This window comes from Columba livia, unplaced genomic scaffold (assembly GCF_036013475.1).
Source record: "Columba livia isolate bColLiv1 breed racing homer unplaced genomic scaffold, bColLiv1.pat.W.v2 Scaffold_166, whole genome shotgun sequence".
Lineage (NCBI taxonomy): Eukaryota > Metazoa > Chordata > Aves > Columbiformes > Columbidae > Columba > Columba livia.
Window position 1 is genome coordinate 387,895 of NW_027043062.1, and position 18,448 is coordinate 406,342.

General features: G+C 56.2%; 1 pseudogene; it reads left to right on the forward strand.

Annotated features, from left to right (window-relative positions):
• Window positions 1–2,157: 2,157 nt before the first annotated feature.
• Window positions 2,158–3,242, forward strand: LOC135577891 (zinc finger HIT domain-containing protein 2-like; annotated as a pseudogene).
• The last annotated feature ends 15,206 nt before the right edge of the window (window positions 3,243–18,448 follow it).

Genomic DNA, 18,448 nt, shown 5'->3' on the forward strand with positions numbered 1-18,448 from the left:
TCGGGGGTCTCGTCCCAAATCCCTCAGACTCTGTTTTCTCAGCAGCACGCCTGGCTTCCTCGACTAACCCACCCCAAAAAGATTTAGTTCACTCCTGCGTCTCATTTTCGCCTCCTCGCTGATCTCTGGGCTCAGCCGGATCGTGATTAACCAGAGAGCGTGGAGTCTGCGTGGTCGCCCCGGGGGGGTTGCCCTCTCGCAGACCTTTAGGTTCAGCAGGATTGTCACTATCTGGGGGGTGCGGGGTCTGCGTAGCCGCCCCGACCCCCAATTGTGGGGTGGCCAGCAAACAAGCCTGTGCTGCCTTCCAGGTTTCCTGCGCTCGTCTAGCCTTCTGCAGAGCTTTTACAACTTTCCCCCATGACTTAAGGTTTTTCCTGCTACCCGAGGACATCATTTCGTCGGCAAGCGCTTTAGTGCACTTGTCCCACACCTCCGGGTGGAGAATTTCCACCGGCTGTTCGATAACCCCAATTTGCAAGAGCCTCGCAACTGCGAGAGTAAAATCTTTAGACTTGCAATTAATACCCCATTGTTTATGTAACTGAGATACGACCTTCACGAGGGCTCCCATCCTCCCCGCGGGTCCGGGAGCATCCTCTCCGCCGGGCTGGTCCTGCCGCTCCAGCCGATGTTCCTCTGAGTCCAGGTGATGATTTCCCAGGCTTTCCGGGAACTCCCGGGTTTCGGCACCACTTGTTGCCTCTCAGTAGGCAATGACGACCTGGTTCAGCAACAGCACGACGACCACACCCCAGGTCGCTCGGTCCATCAGCACACAGACACCAATGTGGTGGACGACAAATGGCGTTTATTAACAAGTAACCCAGTGTTATATATCTTGGGTTAACAACGTCACGTCCGTCTGCTTGCCTCACATACTCCTACCTACCTAGGGAGGGGCTACTATCTTTCCGTACAGCGCGAGATCTTCCGGCCGCCAGACCCTAACTGCCTACAGGTTCCCCAAAGCTTCCTCCCACCAGAGGATTCAAACACAGGCCACGCACATCAAAGCCCATTGCTCCCTCACTTGCGCTACCTGGTGAGCTGTTTACAGTAATTGTCAGCTACTGCTCACAGCCCATCTCAGTCAAAACCCTGTCCCTGCTCCGGCGCAATAAAATCTGTCATGATTTCTCATGAGATCCGAGTAACGGCACCAATAAAACCTGTCATGGTTTCTCTTATCTCATCCCCGTACACTCTCTCTCTCTGTACGGTCTCATTTCTCCCCGTATGGTCTTGCCTCCCCATACAGGCCACCAATTAAATCTGTCAAGGTTTAAGGCAAGGCAGCAATAAACCATGGCAGACGCTCCCTGTTATCCCCTCATTTCCCGCGACCCCTTCCTTTAGATTGGAAGGATGATTGGAAAGATAAGGGGAAAGGAAGAGAGACTTAGCCTTCAAGTTGGAGAGTTTTAAAGGGTTTTATTAATGCTACTAATAAATAGAGAATATATACAAAATATACAAAAACGATCTGATACAGGGAATTGCCAATTAACTAATTAACACTTAAAGAATTAACAATTAACACTTAAAGAACTAACCCTTTAACCCACATCACTATTGCCTAGCCTTGCTTAGCTCTGTGTAACTTATTGTACGAGAAACAGGACTTCACTGACGCCTTGCAAAGATAATAATCCTTGGTGCATCCTTGGGTGAACTAGATAGCGGAAACCTGGGCACAGGACAGGAGATACGCCAGTTTAACTAACTTGGCAGTCTGAGACCAAACCAACTCATCACACTGACCAAAGGTGACCGTGCACAGAGAAAGAGGACCCGGGGTCACGATCACTGCGCAGCTGCAACCAGGAGGAGCCGGAGGTGGAGACTATGGAAATGGTCTCCTGAACTCATTGTAATAAGAACCGCCTTCTCGGGGACAGGTTATGAAGATGTATAGGCATTCCTAACACTTTCATTAATATGTAACACTTCACTGCATTGAACCAAGCTCACAGGTACTGTAATTTCACACACGTATTTGGTGAAATGATTCCCCGTGTGTCCGACGTCGTAAATGAATACATACCTTCCTTGTAACCTCAAGGGTTGTAACATCATTCCACGCCTCAGATCTCAAGTGCTGGATGTGGAGTTGGCGCCGAAGCGTGGGCGGGGACACCCGAAGCAGCAGGGAAGCCGGGAAGATGGAGGCGCCGGGTCTGGATCCCCCGTGCGGCCTCTGCGGAGCCGCCGCCGCCCCGTACGCCTGCCCGCGCTGCAAACGCCGCCTCTGCTCCCTCCGCTGCTACCGCGCCCATGGTGGCTGCTCCGAAGCTTTTTACTGCGAGCAGGTGCTGCAAACCCTCCGTTCCGACCGGGGTCCCCACTGGCTCTCCCCGGCCTGGGGGATGCCTTGAGGCGGCCGCGCCAGCTATGCGAGGCCGAGGCTTCAGCGGGGTGCGAAGGCCGCGGGCTGTGGGGATCGCTCAGCGCGGCAGAACAAGCAGCTTTTCAGCGGTTGATCCGCACGGGGGAGGCGTCAAAACTGATGCCGGCGTGGAGACCGTGGTGGTGGTGCCGAAATAAAGGTAAAAACCGGGATAAATATGAGCATAAAGATGAGGATGAAGATGAGGATGAGCCGCAAATTGTTCCACCACCCGCCATCCCCTCATCCATCCCCGCACTGAGCTCCTTCCCGGCACCTACGCCGTCCCCATTGCTGCGTTTCCAGCTGCCCCACGTCCTCTTTGGCTACGTCTTTGCCTTGAGCCTCCACGGAGGGGACGAGTCGCTGGTGCCGGAGCTGCCGGGCGCCGCCATTGACGTGGCGGCCGCGCTCAGGATGCGCCGGGCGTTCAGATCCACCGCCAAGGCCCTTCGAGCCGCCCGGGATGATGCAAAGGGCGCCGGGTACCCGGCGGGTCCATTGGGAGATGCTGGGACCGTCCTGGCTGTGGCGGAGCTGCTGGAGGGGCCTGGGGACAATAGCGATAATTACACCCAAAATAACGCCGCTAATTACAACAATAATTACGTAATCATGGCTCTGGCACACCTGGAGCAGTTGTTGAGCAGGAGACGACTTAATTTGGATGCTAACGAGCGCCAAACGTTCGTTAACGCCCAGAGGAAGTGCCGCTTCCTAATGAGCTGGAGCCAGGAGGTACCAATGGGGGCGATGGGAGAGGAGGGAGATTGTTAATGAGGTAATTAGCCCTAATGAGGGGATGGGGCAGGGGGAGATCTTTAGTGCTAATGAAGGGAGGGGGAGGCAACTAATTGAGGAGCTTGATTGAGGTTAATGAGGTCGTCAAGGAAACCATTTAATGAACATCCAGAGAAGCCGCTCATTAAGGAACCAAACTAATTAACATCCAGAGAAGCAGCTCGTTAAGGAACCCGCTAATGAACATCCAGAGGATCAATATCCAGAGAAGCAGCTCATTAAGGAATCTGACTAACAAACATCCAGAGAAAAGCTGCTCATTAAGGGCTGAGGTATGAGTGGGGGAGTCTGGTCATTAAGGACTCCACCGAACTGGGGGTGGCTTGTTAATGGCCAACATTTAATTAATGTAATAACGAATAAACGTAATTACTATAGAGCGGGAGCTGCTAATTGGTGGGTGGGCTAATTAACCCATTGACCCCCAGAGGGGACCCAGTTGTCTGGGGCATGCTCCAAGGAGGTCACACCCACTGCCCACTGATGGGGTGAGTGGTTCTGTGTGTGTGGCTCTGCCTCCCTGCGGCTCCGCCCTCTCCTGCTGATTGGCTGAGCAGTTTTGTGTGTGGCTCTGCCTTCTCCCCCTGGCTCCGCCCCTTCCTGCTGATTGGCTGAGCAGTTTTGTGTGTGGGTCTGCCCCTCCCGCTGGTCCGCTGAGTGCTTCCATGTGTGGCTCTGCCTGCCCGCGGCTCCGCCCCCTTCCCTGCGGCTCCGCCCCCTCGCATTAATTGGCTGAGCTGTTCCGAGTGAGGCTCCGCCCCCTCCTCGAGGCTCCGCCCCCTCCCGGCTTTTCAAGTGACAGTGACCCCGAGATTGGGAGAGGCGCCAATAATTTATTTCATTATTTGGGGGGTCCCAGTGACATTGGGGGGGGACACGGGGGTTGTCCAGGAGTTCGGGGGTATCCCAGGAGTTTGGGAAGGACCCAGGAGTTCAGGAGGGACCCAGGAGTTCAGGAAAGGAACCCAGGAGTTCGAGAAAAAGGGGACTCAGGAGTTCTGGAAAGGGAGCTTGGAGTTTGGGAGGGACCCAGGAGTTCGGGGGTTATGGGGCAACTTCTAACAATATAAGGTGTGTTTAAATACAGTAAGGTATTACATATTCATAATAACCCCAGGAACGCCTATACATATTCGTAACCTTTCCCTGCTTCTTATTAAAATGAGTCCCAGGTAGTTATTTCCATAGTCTCCTCCTTGACCCCTCCCTGTTACACCTGTGCAGTGCCATGTGGTGGTCTTGAGGAGGGTCTTTGAGGGTCTGTGTGTGAAGGCTCCTTCAGCTTCGTCACAGTGAACTCTTTCTCTTTGGCTCATTATGTTGAATTGACTGGAACCCAAGCTGCCAAGTTGATTGAAACCAGACTGGTTCCCCCCTTTTGCTGTAAATCTTCATTATCTCATCTTCTCAAGTTTACAGTTGGTGCCTCAAGTTTACATCCAGGTGCTGTAAAACTTCTTATCTTGGCATTCGATGAGGTTCTGTTTTTACTGTTTTGGTTACATAAAGCTCTAAAATAGGCACCCTTAAAGCGTTAGTTAGTTCCCTCTATCACAAAGCCTGTGTGGTATGGAGGGCGACGACTAAAGTGTAAATATGGAGAGGCCTGGCAAATTGACTATATCACAGTGCCACAAACCCGCCACGGCAAGAGCTCTGTGGAAGCCACCACCAGATGGCTGGAAACATGCACCGTGCCCCACGGCACTGCCCGCAACACCGTCCTGGGCCTTGAAAAGCAAGTCCTGTGGCGACATGGGACACCATGGGGAGTAACTGAGGGTTCTGCTCACTGCAGAACAGCGTTTAGATTTCTTCAAGACAAGTGCAACTTCAAGAATTCAGCGGCAGGTTCACTCTGTTATTTACTGCATAGGGGAAATATGGCAAGCCGAATGCTGCTGGCCTTCTCTCCAGGTGCCTGTACCCGTTCACGAAGCAAACTGTCGGGATTCTTGCCTCCCTGATAACCGTTCGCTCTGGACTCTGTGTCCTGGAGCTCCGAGGACAAACTCTCAGGTGAGGCCGTACCCGTCACAGTTCACACTGTCAGGATTCTTCTCTCCCTGATAACTCTTCACTCCAGTCTGTATTTTCAAGCTTTGAAGACAAACTTTCAGGGGAGCCCTGTATCCGTTTGCAAAAGCAAACTTTCAGGCGTTCCTTTCCTGATAACCGTTGGCTCTGGAGTCCATGTTTAAAGCTGCAGTGGCAAACTTCTCTGATTCCACGTGGGCTTTGTTGTGTTCAGCTGTAGACATTGCTTATTGTCCATAATCTTGCAGATACTGTTTTGCCTGGACGCAAATTCCTTTCTTCTCAGCGAAGTGCAATATCAGCCTTATCTTGTAAGCGATCAGTGTAGTTTGTAGTTGCTTTTGGTAGATATGAGCAGAACTTCACAGCTTAAAATTTTAGCAAATACAGTTTACCAAGTAACATGAAGCAAAGAGTATATTAAAAATCATACAACCTTATGTCCATAAAGAATTGATTATATTTAGTGTGCCTCTACTTAAGGTAAATGATTAATATCAAACTTAAATTGGTCTCATCCACTGACCTGTGAGTAGTAAAACCATTGCCATACAGCTCACTTATTTAGCAGGGAGAGCTCACAGTGGCTCATCCACGCTGTCGTATTTATGGAATGAAGTGGTAGACTCGTAGTCACATTGCACACGGTAAGAAAAGTGTCTGATACTTGTGCGCCCACAAGTTCCCGGCGTTCATCTGCTCTTCTGCTTCCCTGTGGGTCTCCTGGCAGGAGTTCTTGGCCTGGGTACGGCTCAGGCCCTTCCCTCCTCCGGAGCCTGGACCAAACTGCTGCGGGTTTGGCTGGGGGTGATTGGGGGATCGAGTGCATCTGCCACCCCTGGCAGCCCAGAGAGAACTGAGCCAGACAACGGGACTCCTTTCCGCAACATCCCCATAGATGGATGCTCCTGGAGCAAGGAGATGGCACTGAGTGTGTCTGTGACATCCCCACCATGCACCAGCCGCTGGGGAAATGGAGCAGTGCGATGGACTGTTCAGGACTGTGCTCAGAGCAATGGGTGGTGAACTTCTAGAAACTGGGATGGAAATTTAGCAGCCATGTGCCCAAGGCTGAGCTGGCCTGAGCCTCCCAAGGGGACCTCCTGACCCTCCCCACCCAGGCACAGGGTCACAGTGGGGCCCTTTGTGACCTCACTTGGTGACACCCACTGCCCCGCATGTGATCGGTGCAGCTGCAGCCCCAGCCCACACTGTCCGACAGAACGGTGACAGGACAGGGTGCGAGCACGGAGCTGGTGAGAGCCCCGAGCGTAGCCCACGTCTGTCAGAGAACCAGAGAATCTTCTTGGTTGGAAGCGACCCTTACGATCATCGAGTCCAACCACAGCCCAGCTCTAGCTGCCCCCGGCAGACTTGGAGCAAGGAGCTCCTGAGCTCACGTCTTTCCCCGACGAGGAGCACACGGGCGCATCCCACACCCTTCACCGCTGCCTCTGGCAGAGCTGCAACACCGAGGCGTTTTGACAAAGCGTCCGCCTTCCCCATTTTTCGTCCTTCCCTTTGTCTGAAAAATGGCAGGAAGACCCCCCATCCGCCCTAGGCTGGCCTGGCAGGAGAAACCCCCCAGCCGCCCCAGGGTGGCCTGGCAGGAGGAGGTTGGGGGTCCCCAGGAGGTCACATCTCCACCGCAGCCCAACCAGGTGGATGTGGCACAGCCACCACAGATCGGTGAGTGAGGGGCCCTGGTTGTTGGGCAGGGTGGGGCCCAGCGATCGCTCCCCGCTCGACACCAGGGTCACGGTTCCCCACGCGCTGGCAGGGGGTTCCATGGGTGGTGATTATGCTGCCTGAAGCCCAGGGCTGCTCGGAGCTGGGAGCCGGCCCCAGCACAGCCTCTGCGGGCAGAGGGGACCCAGCTCCTGCTGCAGGGCACGGGCAGCGAGAGGCAGCTGGGCGGGCAGGAGGCAGCCGTGCTGCGGGACGGGGACCTTTCCTGCCCGTCTGAAGCGAGTTCCTCACCCGCTGCACTGGGGGCTTTCCCCGTCCTGCCTGGCTCCAGCATCGCAGCCCGTCTGCCGGGCACCCTGCAGCCCTGACACGCACGGGGAGACTGTGCTGGGGCAGCGGGCACTGGGATGGACATGGGGCAGAGCTCCTTCTGCTCTCTCCTGCCTGCAAACCCTCTCTGCAGCCCTCCCTGCTCTCCTTTATTAGATGCTGGCTGGTTACCCGTGTATGAGGTGGAACTGGAACACATGGACTCCATCACGTCCTTTGTCAGCAGCCCAGAAAAGGTAACCGCAGCCGCTTTAAAGGCGGCTGTGCCGGCGTCTGCTGACAGGGGCTCTGCTGCGGGTGCTGGAGGGTGCTGGCTGGGCAGAGCTGCTGCTCCCAGGTCTCTAATTGGCACTGCAACCCCCATGCTGCGGTTCTGCTGGCCACATGTCCCCATCTCACGCTCCCTGCTTGTCTCTCTGTCCCCTGACTGCCAGGACGAGGAACAGAAGATGGAGTTTCTTAAATGCATTGCCATGATCTTCAGAGCCACAACATACGACGACTTGTCCCAGGGCCTAGATCTCTTCTGCCAGGGATACGAGCTGGCAGAGAATAACAAGGTGAGTGGAAAGCTGGCAGCACTGGGGAAGTGGGCAATGCCCCCGGCACCCTGTGAGGACAGCGTTGGCAGGGCTGGAGGCTGGTGGCGCTGGGTGCTGGCAGCTGCAGGTCCCATCCCGGCTGTGCTGTGCAGGTGCTGCTGGAAGAGGAGCCCAGGGACCAACTGCCCGCAGTGGTGCAGCGCATTGCCTCATTTGCCATGGCTGAGATGAGGTACCTGCCCATCCTTGCTGGGAACTCCTGCCCCAGAGCCCCCTGTCCACCTGCACGAGACCTCCAGGCACTGCTCCCAGCACCAGTGTCCTACTGGCCCCTCTCTCTTTGTAGCTTCGTGGAGGAGGTGCTGGAAGGCAAAGACATGAGCCACATCCAGGCCTGCTTCTCCAACGTCTTCATGCTTCCTTCAAAAGAGGAAATGAGGGGCCTGAAACCTTACCTCTACTTCATGGTAAGTGTTGGGGGAGCTACAGGAGCCCCGGTCCCTCTGGGCTGCTCTCTGGTCACCCCGTGCTGTGCTATGACCAGAGATCCCAGACAGGCTTTACTTTCTCACTGTTGTCCCTTCCCCCGTTCCTGTGGGCCTGGCCACGTCCAGTGCCATGGGCTGCTCTGCCGCCAGCAGATTATTTGCCCCTGGGTCTCTCCCAGGTGCAGCGAATCAGCACACGAGTCCTCCCTTGCTCCTGGGAGTTCAGATCAGTCTCTTGGGGTGAGAGGGATGGCAGGAAACATGGCCACGACTCGTTGTCTTCCTTGCAGACCATGAAGGCTGTGGACAGCGTGCTTGTGGCATTGGCGCTCAACTCTCCTGCCTCCGAAGTCAACGAGAAGATGCAGGATATCTTCCAGGTCTGGGGTGTGTGAAGAGTGGGCTTCACAAGGGCTGTTCCTCACCCTGGGGATGGGGTGTCCACTCTGGAGGTGACAGTCCCACCCCGTGCCGTGCAGAGAGCGCTGCCGGGAGGGTGCCCACCTCCCCGGGGAACCAGGGGCTGCCCGCCAGGCTCTTCCGCAGCACAGTGGCCGCAGAGGGTGGCATCTGCCTCCCTGCCTGGCCACAGGGCTGGCCCAGGGCATTTGTCCCAAGCCTGCCAGAGGCCTGAGGGCAGGAATCCCATTACAGGCTTTGTTCCAGATCATAGGAAGCCTTAATGGACTGGGCCAGTGCAACCCTGGACTTGAGCAGTGCTGCTTCTGCTGGAGCAGTGGCTGCTCCCAGGGCTCGCCAGCATTTTCTCTCTTCCCAGATGCTCTTGACGTTCACCACCTCTGAGAGGGCATCTGTGCGGGAGAGGGCTGTGGGCAGGATGAGGGTGCTGAGCTTCTTGCTGGCCAACTACTCCTCACTGAAGGTAAGGACCAGGCACTCCCTGCTCTGCCAGGACCCAGATCTGCCCCAGTCCTGTGTTGGCCGGGACTGCCCAAGGAGCACTGAGGGAGCCCAGGTCTGGCAGCGCTGCCCGCATGGGGCTGTTCTGGGAGACGGGCTCTGCAGGGCCCTGCAAAGCTCTGACCACCCTCAATCCAGCCCTGGGCACACTCTTGGGTTCAGGGCTTTGGCCCCACATACCCTCAGCCCTTCTGCACTTCCTTTGCCCTTGTCCAGGCTGATCCAAATGAGGACGGAAGTGATTCCTGTGCTGAGATCGAGATGCCAATCCTTGGACAGCTGCTAGGACATCTCCTCCTATTCCTGTCATTCAAGGAAGAAGAGACCAGCTGTTTGGCTATGGACACTCTTTGTTTCCTCTTCCAATTCAAGCGTCAGCAACACTGTAAGAGAAGCTGTGGTGGGATATATCCCTCTGCACAGCCACATCAGCCAGTACCTCTGCTTGTCTTCCTGGGTGTTGTGATGGACCCTTCTCCTGCTTGCTAGAGACAACACCATGTCACCAGCACTGTCCCTCCTCTGCTCCTGCCCCGCAGCACTGCAGCCACGCGAGACGTCTCCCTCATCACTGTTATTCCAGCCATGGGGGACTGAACTGTGGGACTTCATGCAGAGCTCTATGGCCTTGGAGTTTCCAGGGCCAGGAGCATTCGCACACGTACACTGGAGGCGGGTCAGCCTTTCTGTGGCCCTGCTCTCCACCACCTCCTCCCCTGACTATTGGTCATAACCTCCCTCCTCGGCCATTCCAAGTTCAAAGCTCTTTCCGGTACTCAGGAAGCTGCTGTGTCTTACCAACTGTTGTGTATTTCCCTGCTTTTTAGGTGCGACACTGCCAGAAGAGAATGCACAGCTCCAGGAGGACTGGGAAGCCAGGATCACCTCCTTGACCTCTTCGCCCAGTGCTACTCACATCACCAAGGTAATGAGCTCCTATCTTGCTGGCACTCTTGTTGGTGGCATCATCAGGGGACTTGTGAGAGCAAAGGCCTCCACAATCAGGGGGCTGGCAGGGCCTCCCTGTCCCTGCTGAGAGGGTTCCTGCTGTCCCCGAGCAGGGACGATGCGAGGGCTGCTCTCCAGTGTCCCAGCAGCAGCCCCAGTCCTGCTGGCCACCAGCCCTGGTTCACGGCAGGGCCAGCAGCCTGTGCCCAGGACCCCAACCCTCCCCCCTCTCCCCGGGCCTCTCTTCCCATGCAGTCACTGCTGCCCCTGCTGCCAGCTTTGCTGTGGGCACTGCCGCAGCACCGCCGGGCGTCTCTGCAGGGCTGCTGGCACTGCCCGGCTACGCAGCAGCACTGGGGCACTCGGTGTGACTTGGCTTCGCTGCCTCCCTTCCTCCCTTAGCTCTTTGAAGAATACCTCCAGCCTTCCGAAAGGACAGACATGGTCCTGGTGTTCATCGAGGCGATGAGCGACTCCAGCACCTTTGACAAGGAGGTGGCCAGAAACATGCTGGGCATGGTCAAGAGAAACTGCGATTTCTGGCTGGTGGATGTAAGTGGCCTTTGGCTGGATTGTCCTGCCCTTCGGCCCTGTCAGGCCTTGTTCCTCCCTCCATCCATCTCTTCCTCTCAAATCCCAGTAAAGTGAAGCCACCTGAAGGCGGCAGAGAGGGATGGGAAGGACATCTGAGGAAAGGGCTGCACTCCAGTGGCAGCACCATCCTCACCTGTGTCTCCTCCAGGTGCCAAAGATCACAAGCTGCATCCACAAAGCCCTGCGGTGCATCAACACGGCACCAGCCCGGCGGAGTGTGATGTCCCTGATTGTCCCCTTGGCTGACAAGTGCCCTGGGGAGGTGGTGTCGACGCTGCTGACAATCGCACCACCAGGAGACAGGTACCGGCCCCAAAAGCCATGAGGGCTTGTTCCCTGTGGGGAGAGGGGCCCAGAGATGCTCTGGCTGCCAGCGCCAAGGGATCCTGCAGGACACCCCCGAGGAGCAGGACCCTCCATCCCATCACGCTTTCCAGCGCTGGGGGTCAGCCAGGCCCGCAGCAGCCACAGCTGAGCAAGCCAGCCCAGAGCCCCCCACTGCGCTCCTGCCAGCCCCACGGGAGCAGCAGCTCAGCCTCTGCTGCTGCCCAGGGCATCCCAAGCATCCTGCAGCGCGGAGCCGGACACGCTGCTGTGGCCCAGGCTGCCCTGCTGACAGAGCGCTCTCTTGCAGGACTGCCCTGGCACTGTGGGAGGTGATGTTCTCCATGCCCCACACCCTGCAGAACGTGTTGAAGGAGCTGCTCATCCAACTCCAGGACCGGCACTATAGGGTCTTTCATACACACCGGGTGGACACCGCCATCCTTCGCTTGGCTGTGAGTTACTGGGAGAAGCTCCTGGTGCCCCAGGAGCTGCACGGTGCCAGGAGCCCCAGCAGCTCTGCCGGTCGCTCACTGCTGGCTTGCTTTCAGATACTGGCCAGCAGTGACCTGCAAGATGAGGAGTTTGCTCCAATGTACCTAGTCATGAGGTTTCTGAGGCAACGAAGACCAGCGGTGCTCTCCCTGTTGCTCAGGGCCATGATGACGCTGTCACAGAGAGGAGAGATGGTGAGTGGGGTGTCGCCAAGGGCAGCCATGTTGGCAGCCAAGGGCCGGGGCAGTGGGTTCGGGCTTGGCCTTGGCTGGCAGTCAGGCGCTGGGGTGCCTGATCCAAAGGCCCTTCCTGCCATGGTGGGGCCTGGGGGCTGCCTGGGGAGCTCTCCAGGCATCGACTTGATCCCAAGACGGAAACTCTCTTCTTCATACAGGCCAGAAAAATGGAGGTCATGCTGCCAGACCTGATGTGGGTCCTGCAGTACGGCAAAAAGGCCATCAAGATGAAGGCTCTGGTCATCTTCAGAAACGTGATGGCTCAGCTGGAGAGGGAGGAGGCCAGTCCCATCGCTGTGTGGCTGGCAGAATTTCTCCTGCCCTTCTTTGATGACGTAAGGCTGATGTATAAGGCTGATGTATAAGGCTGATGTATAAGCCTGAACCCCGCGGGTGGGCACTGGACAATGACAGCTGCCCTTCAGCCCAGCCATCGGAGCAAGGGCTTCTCTTCTGCTTTCTCCCCGGGGCTCTTGCGGGATGGTTTCTGTGTTCTGCAGCCCAGCCCAGCTTCTCCCTGCCTGCTGCTCCCACAGCTCCTCCCCACCATGGCTGCTGAGGCTGCTGGGGGTGCTGGCTGGCTGGGAGAGCACTTTGACGCACAGGCACTGCCTGAGCAAGTCTCACGAGTGGCCTTTCATGGACCCAGGGCCGCAGATCTGGCCACAACTGCAGTGTGCACAATGCCGCCCTGGAGCATCTCCCCTCACATCAGCCATGCAGGAGCTTCTGCTCCCCGTGGGCAGAGAGCTGCTGGTGCTCAGGTCCTACTGTGCTGCTCCCTCCCAGGAACTGAGCCAGCTGAGAGAGATCTCCATCAGCCTCTTCAGAGACCTGATGAAGATGGTGGTGGGGAATGACAAGAGAAAGATGAAGAACATGGTGCGACTTGGCCTGCTCCTTCTCTTCTTCCGCATGAGTGACCAAGTGCAGAGCGTGGCCAAGGTACAGATTTAAAGCTGAGCAGCGATGCAGGGAAGAGACCCCTGGGCGTTTGGGCCATGGCATGTCACCACTCCCTAAGGGCAGAATCGCCCCAGGAACAAAGCCCAGAGCAGGGGGACACCAGGTCTCCTGCCCCAACCGTGGTGCCATCTCCCAGCTTCTGCTGTTCCGTAGGTTGCCAGGGAAGCCCTCCTCGGTGCAGCAGAGCTCCTCAAGTGGAAACAGCTTGAAGATCTGGTGCAGGCACAGCAGAAATGGAGGATTGGAGAGTGCTTGGTGAGGACAACCCCCAAGGCCCAGGGCCCAGGCTGGACGGGGCTGCCCCACATGTCTGTGCTGTGGGCTCTGCAGATGTGCCTCCCCTGCTCTGCTGCAGCCCCGAGCTGCATCCTTGTTCCCTGTCCTCAAGAACAGAGCCCCCAAGGACTCTTCTCTGTGTCCTGCTGCCCTCCCCGCACCCCGCAGGAGGGAGGTCTCTCAGAACCCCTGGGACCCCTCGGCCTGTGTCTGTCTCTCAGCCCCACAGGGCTCCTGGCAGGAACACGGGAATGGCCGGAGGAGAAGAGGAACGTGGGTTCCTGGAGGAGAGACTGATCCAGCCAAGTGGGGAGGGACAGTGACGTGCTCACACCCTTGTGCTCTCTCCAGCTGGAGCAGGACAGGAGCAGGGCTGAAGAATACTTGAGTCAGAGCCTGCTGTACTTGGGGGATGCTCAGGCCAACTTGCGAGAGGCCGCCTTGAGGTTCATCGGTGAGTCACAGTCCCCGGGTCCCTCTTTCGGCAGCCTGGCCCCAGTCCCCGCTGCTGCCCTGGCACAAGGAGCAGCCCTGTGGCTGCCAGAGCCCCGGCTGCCCCGGGCAGGGCCTTGGCCTTCCCTCCCAGCCCTGCACATGCAGGTGGCCTTGGTGGCCGCCTTGCCCGGCCCCACCATCTCGGCTCCTGCTCTCCCCTGGGCTCAGCCCTGGTGAGGGGAGGGAGCAGGGTCTGATGGAACTCTGTGCCCAGGGCTGGCTGCGCGGCACCTGAGGGACCCAGGCAAGGAGAGTCTGTCTGAGATCTGCAGAGGTGAGTAGGGAGCGTGGTTGGGAGGGGATGCCTGAGGGTCTCTGCAGACATGGGAGCTCATCTGGGTTCTGCTTCTTTCTGTTGCAGCCATTCAGCCCTTGGAGGAGGACAGCGAACCCTCCATCTGCTCCCTGGCAACTCAGACTATTGTCACTGTGTGCTCTTCATGGAAGCGGCCAAGATCTCGATGGACCCTGCGAGCCCTGTGCTGCTGGCGCTAAACCAGGTGGAGGAGCAGCTCTTCTTGAGGAAAACAGCTGGATTTTAATAAAGAGCCCTTCTTGAAGTTGGGTTGTATGTCTGCCTTTTCCAAGGATCCCAGAACCAATCTGAGTGCTCTGGTACTTTTGAGAGCACAGCCCAGGATCATGGGCAAGGATGATGGAGCAGACAGGAGCACTCGCAATGAGCCATTCCAGCAGCTGAGATGAATCTCACTGAGCCACTGAGGTTTGTTCCTGGAGTCACACACAGAAATGTCATGTTCTGTCTGCCATCCAAGTCTGAGCTGGCCTCGTGAACTCCTTCTGCACCCAGGGGTGTTCAGAGACAGAATCTTTCCCTGTTGCACATAGCGGCTGTAGCCTTGGTTTCCCTCTGGCCTCCTGTTGCCACTCTCAAAGGACAGGAGGCACCTCAGCCCTGTGGTGTGTCACCCTGCTCTGCACTCATCTGAGATCTCAGGAGGAATGGACATGGGGACCTGAGTTCAAGGAAGCACAACCCAGTGCTGCATTCAGGCTGTTTCCCATAGGATGTTTCTGCCAACATGAAGTGACCTCAAAACACTGTCTGTCCCACAGGCCCTCATGGAGCTCCCAGGAAGAGCTGATGTTGTTTGTGCTCTCTTGGATACATCCCACCTCACATCCATGATGTGCGTGCTCACGTCTCACCTGTACAATGCAGACATGGACTGCTGACATAGTCATTCAGTGTCATTCCATGGAGGGAAGAACAACCTCTGTGAGCTGGGGAGAGTAGTCAGGGCTGGAAATGGTGGCTGTGAGGGGCCCATCCATGACAATGCCCTGGGGCAGCTTCTGTGGGGTGTCCAGTGCACAGGGGCACAGCCCAGCCCCTGCTCTGCTGGTCCTGCAGGTCTCTGGCAGGAGCCTGGCTGTGAGAGGACAGTGCTGTGTGCCAGCCCTGCACACACACGCACTGTTCAGCTCTACACTGGGGTTTCATCTGTGGGTCACTTTTGTAGGAATATGCTTGAGAGAAACTTTGCAAGAAGATATAAACCATCATGCCCTGCCCATAGGAGATCACCTTTCTTTATGGAAAGGTTGTTGTGAGGCCAGCTCTGTCACAGCAGTGCCCATTGCCTGTCCCTGCCTGCGCCCACAGCACTGACACACAGCAGGACGGTGACCAAGCTGCCAGAGCACTCAGGCCTTGCACCAACACCAGGGATGAGAAGGAGAGTGTGGGAGTGGAACCAGAACAGCTCTGGAAGAACAAGCGCTGCTGCTCCCTGGCAGGGCTGCCATGCCAGAGCTGTTTTCCCCTCCACCCACACACAGGAACTGTCCCTGCAGCTCCAAAAAGCCCTTGCAGGAAGGATATAGTGAAAAACAAATCACTAAAGAGCCCTTTATTTTGTTTAAAGACAAGGAGAGCACTGCTGCTCCTTTAAGCAACCAACAGTTATAAAAGAAAAGCCAACAGTGAATTAGAAAGGGGTTGACAACATTATCACAATAAGAAAAAAACCACCACCACCAGAAAATCCAGTTGACAGGCTGGGCTTGTAATTAGCTACATTAAAACTCCTGTATAGAAGAAGATGGACAGTTTATTGCTTCAGAAAACAGTGGGATATGAGTTTGCACAGGGCATCCTTGAGCTCCTGGTTCCTCATGCTGTAGATGAGGGGGTTCACTGCTGGAGGCACCACCGAGTACAGAACTGACACCACCAGGTCCAGGGATGGGGAGGAGATGGAGGGGGGCTTCAGGTGGGCAAACATGATAGTGCTGAGGAACAGGGAGACCACGGCCAGGTGAGGGAGGCAGGTGGAAAAGGCTTTGTGCCGACCCTGCTCAGAGGGGATCCTCAGCACAGCCCTGGAGATCTGCACATAGGACACCACAATGAACACAAAACACACAAATGCTAAACAGACACTAACCACAATAAGCCCAAGTTCTCTGAGGTAGGAGTGTGAGCAGGAGAGCTTGAGGATCTGGGGGATTTCACAGAAGAACTGGCCCAGGGCATTGCCCTTGCACAGGGGCAGTGAAAATGTATTGGCCGTGTGCAGCAGAGCAGTGAGAAACCCAGTGGCCCAGGCAGCTGCTGCCATGTGGACACAAGCTCTGCTGCCCAGGAGGGTCCCGTAGTGCAGGGGTTTGCAGATGGCAACGGAGCGGTCACAGGACATGATGGTGAGGAGACAATACTCTGCTGTGATCAAGAAGAGAAACAAAAAGAGCTGTGTCGCATATCCCAAGTATGAGATGGCCCTGGAATCCCAGAGGGAATTCGCCATGGACTTGGGGACAATGGTGGAGATGGAGCCCAGGTCCAGAAGGGCGAGGTTGAGCAGGAAGAAGTACATGGGGGTGTGGAGGTGCTGGTCTCAGGCTATGGTGGTGATGATGAGGCCGTTGCCCAGGAGGGCAGCCAGGTAGATGCCCAGGAAGAGCCAGAAGTGCAAGAGCTGCAGCTCCCGTGTGTCTGTGAATGGCAGGAGGAGGAACTGGGTGATGGAGCTGCTGTTGGACATTTGCTTTTCCTGAGCATGGGGCGCTGTCATGAGGAGAAAAAAGACAGTGAGAAGCCAGGGAAGAGTTCTGCGACAAAAATGATACCAAGTCCCATAGACCCTCCCCTGTCACACACAGACACCCTTTTCTTTTCCTAGGAGAACTTTCTCCAGCACTGTGGCTGGAGCCCTGTTCGGTGCTGGAAAATGTGCAACCAAGAGCAGGGCCTCTGCCCATGGGCTCACGTTAAGTCAGCCCAGCTCTGCAGAAGTGGGGCCACAGGAACAGTGGGGACTGTCCTGGTTCTGCTAACACAGAAGGGCTGTCAGCACTTGCTTTCCCAGTCATAAGGAACAGAGATGGTGAAGGTAGTTTGGGCTTTCCAGGATTTTTACATCTCTCTCCATATTCACTGCAGAGCACCCTCAGCATTTCTGCTGCACTCAGGGAGAACAGAGCGAGTCCTGCGAGACCAGAGGATGCCTGTGGGTCAGTGCAGAGTGAGGGCAGCTGCTCTGTCCCTCTGTCTTGCTCCAGCTGCCCTGGGCTGGCACCTTTCTGAGATGGAGCCTGATCACACTCCCATGTCACCCTGAAAAGCCACCAGGCACTGCTGGGAGCAGAGGGATCCACCTCAGACCAAGACAGGTCTCACCCTTTCCTAAGGTCTCAGCACCCAACGTTTAGCCCAGGACAGACACGGCTCATTTCACAAACTAAACAGCATTTTATCTGTTGTAGAATCTTTGCTTTTCCGTGGGGCTTTCAGATACCCACAGATGCTGTAGGACAGGTTTGTATCGTGGGGGGAAGCTCACAGCTTGGAAAGAAACCCTAGGGAGATATCCAAGTGTCCTGATGATGGCATTTGATTGAGGGAGACTCAGCTCATTCCCCAGCCCCACAGACTGCATTGCCCACAGCCCACAGGTGGGGCTGGGACACGTGTGCCCATGGACACAGCTGCAGGAAAGGACCCACAAGATCAGGCTGTGACTCTGCAGCTGAAACTGCCATCCCCAGAGAGCCTGACAGCAAGAACAAGATCCCAACAGCAGTGACCCAGAGCAGGGGAGCAAGAAGGAAAATGCGGTGAGGGTGGGTGTGAGAGAGGCCAGGCAGCCGGGCACTCAGACAGCGTCACCCTTCCCCAGCTGTGCAGCCACCTCCCAGACACCAACACTGCCGGGCAGCTGCTCTCAGCCCCTGTGCTCTGCAGAGGAACTGGAGCTCTGGCTGCACAGGAGCTGCTTCATGCCTTGGAGCCCCCGGCCCTGAGGGCAGAGGCTTTGCTGGGTGGGAGAGGAGGCCAGGGGGCTGCTCGCAGGAGGGATCTGCACTGCAGGGGATCAATCAGAGATTTCTGCATTCTCGCTCCCACAACAGTTCTGGTTTGAGTTTCTCCTCCTTCCCAGATCACATTGCTGCTTCCCAGAGATTTTCCTCCTGGAAAGGATTTCTCTGTCCCATGTCTTTTCCCTGTCAGCGCTCACAGACCCCATCCCAAACTCTGTGTGCTCACCCTGGCCCTGCAGACACCTGCTTGTTTGCAGGGCACTGCCTGGGAGCATCTTCCTGTTTGCAGGCTTGAAAATAAAGACAGGTGAGACTGATCCTGCTGGGACCACCAAAGGTAATGTTGCATCTGTCCATAAGCAGAGGAGTCACTGGAGGCCGATCAGGAGGCTACTATCAGACCTTACAGCTGAGTGGTCTCACTGACTTGTTCAAGCACGAGAGCTCCTTCTCCATTTCTCCTCCCAAATTCCCCAAGAGGAACAAATTGAAAACATAGACTCCGGAAAGCTCCTTAGCTTTACTGTAATACCTGCCTTTACCTTCTCTTTCTTTCAAAAAGCCCATTGGAAATATCCTGGGGATGATGTGGAGATTTTATCATCCCTGATCCATGCAGGACCCTCTTGACAG